Source organism: Macrobrachium rosenbergii, chromosome 11 (genome assembly GCF_040412425.1).
Source record: "Macrobrachium rosenbergii isolate ZJJX-2024 chromosome 11, ASM4041242v1, whole genome shotgun sequence".
In the NCBI taxonomy this organism is placed as follows: Eukaryota; Metazoa; Arthropoda; class Malacostraca; order Decapoda; family Palaemonidae; genus Macrobrachium; species Macrobrachium rosenbergii.
The window spans coordinates 47,813,614-47,817,414 of NC_089751.1; positions in this window are offsets into that span (position 1 = coordinate 47,813,614).

The window sequence follows — 3,801 nt, forward strand, 5'->3', positions numbered from 1 at the left end:
GCCAGATTATAAGCATTAATCAAATCATTGTTCAACCAGTCTTTAACAGCCTTACAAATATATTTTGTACATTGATTGAAGAAATATCTCTGCCTCTATTTGTGTCACCAAGATCATCTTAGATATCATATCTAGTTTCCCTATGGCAGATGGGTACCATGCAACCGCGTTTTTAAACCTTGGATAAGCGTTTTAAGTGAGTGAGTCAGTCTGTTTGTGAGATTGTTATAAAAGTGTATTTTTTTTTAATTAAAGCTGTTCCTTCTTCTTCTTCTTCTTCACTGAAGTAGCAGATCTGGAACACCGTTTTGCCTTGCTTGTGGATCGGCTTCGCTGAATCGACACGCCTTCTGAATTTTGACCTATACTTTTAGGGATATTTTCTGTTACTTGCTGTTGTCAAACTTATTGTTTGGAGAGATATTGTTACTTGAGCTTTTCTGTTTTTTTCTTATTTATTTAATCATGAATAATTATCTACGTTTAATTGTAAGGGTTGTACACTAAACAGTTCCTCCTATCTGGTGATGGTGAAGTAAACCGTGGCCCTATAATACATTTAAATGCAAAGCAGTTTGATGAAACTGGTTTAGTTATCTGATGTCTTTGGACAATTTTTTTTTTTTTTACTTTCCGCGCCATTCTTCAAAATATTACTTTGTGCTTAAATGTACGGCACTTGTTTTTGGAAATAAATCCAAGACAAAGTATCTCATTCCAAGGTTCGACGAACGAATAGCAATTATTACCGTGCAGTTTGTTGCAGCAAAGTTTTTAGCAAATATTTTGTTATATGCATTCAGTATTTGAAGTTTTTCTTGGCGCCAACACTAGTGACTTGAGCGGCATAAGTGTTTCTAGTCAACATAGCATATGGGTCCAGAAATCTGGTCAAATATTTTAACGCTCTCCAACTACTATGAGAACCTATTTAATATTCATGGCAAAGTACAGGATCTAGTGCTGGCAGATGTTTCTGCAACATCGGAAGCTATTATTTGTGAATTTATTGGCACCTTGGACCACTGTGTCATAGCAATGGACATCTCAGTAACTATGCATATTTTTAGTATCAAAGTGTTATTTGGGTAAACTCTCGTCCAAACATGAAAACTGCAGAACCCGGTCGTGTTATTGTAAAGATGTCTGAAATTAATTATAATCGTCATCCTACCAAGACATTTAGTCAACCCAAACCTTCAACTGAGCACTTTATTCTTCATCAAGGAGAGGTACATTTGTATTCCAAGAAATTGGCGAATAGGGCCACTTCCTACCACCACAAGTTGACTGATCTCATGTACAGGATTGCTGTTTGCTTTCAGAAAAAAAAAAATTTCAGCAGCAAGTCCAAGTTCTCAACCTTTTAATAAGTGCATCTTTGTCTTGGGACAAGGTGCATTTGTAGCCCAAGTGACTGACACATCCTGGGACAGCAGAGTACAGTTTATATAATTTACTTCCACTGAAGTAGCTTTGAATTTAAAATTCTGATACGAGAAGTCAGAAAAAGGACAGGAGATTTAGATGCAAAGTTTGTCAAGGAAAGCGGTCGTGATTGGAGTGTGGATCTGGAGCTGATATTTCTGGATATCTTGATGTTAATAAATGATAATGAAAAGACACTGCAGAGACCAGCTAATCTACAAGTGTTGGTAAAATGAGGAAAGTGAACGTGAATGTGAATAAGAGTAGGGATATAAAGGTAAATGGAAACCAAGACGATGAAGAATAGGGAGAGAATGGAAGTGGCTGATTTACGTGTAATTATTTAGGAGTATATGTAAAGGATGGCAATGTGAATAGTATGGCGAGAGAACTAAATGACTGAAAGGGTGAAGCAAGGATGATAACAGGTTGTATACACGAGATTTGAAAGAGAAGAGGTGTGACTATGGGGCCAGAGTTGGAATGTAGGAAGGGATTGTAGAGCCTCCTTCCATGTATGGAAGTGAAGTTTGGATGCTGCATGTGAAGGGGAAGAGGTTGAGATGAATTGTTTGCATATCTTCGGATTAAGAAAAAGGATAGAGAAGAGAAAAAAGTGGCAATGTGAAGAAATAGTAAAAGTTTTAGTGAAAATATATACCAGAGTGTTCTTAAATAGCTTGGCATGCAAAGGAAATGAATGGTCATGGGCTAGTGGAAAAAAATCATAATTCAGAGGAGTTTGAAGCAAGGGAGAGAACAAGATCTAAAAAATGCTGGATATGTGGCCTGAAAGAAGTATCGGGATGAGAGGACTAATAGTTGCTGTGATATTTGGCACATTTTGTTCATTAGATAAATTTTTAACTTTATCCATTTAGTATATTTTGTACTTTGGGCACTTTTGTACACTGGGTGTTCCACACATCAAAGCTGCTCTTGTAGGTAAGTGTTTCGTATCTAGTACTAGTATGTAGAGATCAGTGATTTGACCGTAACATTTCTATGTAGTCATGTAGCCAGAACTTCCTCGATCTCCTTACTCAAAATGACATTCTTGTAAGTAAAAGTCCCCGTCCCTTCTGTGTCATTGTAGAAGCAATAAGGGTCATTTCCTTCGGTAGTTTCAGATTCCATGTCGGCTTTAAAATATCTTGATTGTTTATTAACATACCATTTGCTTTCTATAAAAAAAATGCAGTACTTTGCACGTACAGCAAGGAGCAGGTAACAACATATGAGACTTTCCCCCCACAACCTGTAGCACGTAGATCGCTTTCTGAAGCTAGTCTTATGCCCTAGGTGCCTGCCAGTCCTTCCTAAGGACGAACCTACTAGTACCCACACCTATCATTATTGTTTAACCCTAGAATGACCCTGGGGTCAAGATGCCATGCTACATTATTATCTTTATACATTCTTTATAAGAAATTGGTGCTGGTAATTAATTTTACAAAAAAAATCTAACTTGGGTCAGGCCTGTTGCTGTTTTTAAATGTTCCGTTTTAAATAGGTTTTTTGGCCTGTAACGGAGGTGGCCTGAGAACTTGCGGTGACCCTTTGCCCCTCTAGGCTGTCCCATCAACTTGTAAGGCGTCTGTGTTGGTTGGTCCACATTAGTCCTTTTATTCCTTTCAGCACCTCACCACATTTACGAACTACTTTAAGCAAGGGCTCGTGCTGACACAAAATCCAGCTTAATTAAAATTAACAGCCAGTATTTGGGTACTTTGTTAATGAAACTATTTATTATAAGTACTTAGAACAATATTCCTCTTGTCAAACCGGGAGATTTTATGAGCTAAATTCGGTAATCAAACTGATTAGTAACCAAGTCTGGGTACTATTTTTTTTTTAAATATAACTGTAGAAAACAGCCATAAAATATCAGACACTAGAGAATCCCATAGAGTCCAGAATTCCTCAGCTTAGAGGTTGCAGGTAAGGCCGCTTAATTTATAAATATACCAGGATGAAGGAAAGGCCATGAGTCGTAACAATTTATTGATTAAGATTTCGACCTGTAATACAATAAATAATAATAGAAAAGTTGGTAATAACAACACGGGTAAATTTAGAGTAATTAATAGTGCTCAAAAATAAAGTTTTCAAATGCAAATTTGTTGATAGCATAGCGGCAAATCTAACCAAGATCTGAGAATAAATAAATGAACTTTTACCAATGAATATGGAGAAGCACCTCCACAGACACTTTGGGGACTGGCTTTATGGTAAGTAACACAAACCTTATAAAATAGCCTCTACTTGAATATTTATGGACATTATGCAGCTAGGTTAACAGCAATCCCCCATTGCCTAGCTCCTAACCTTACTAAGCCATTGAATCTGCCCAACATGTTGCTACTATTCCTC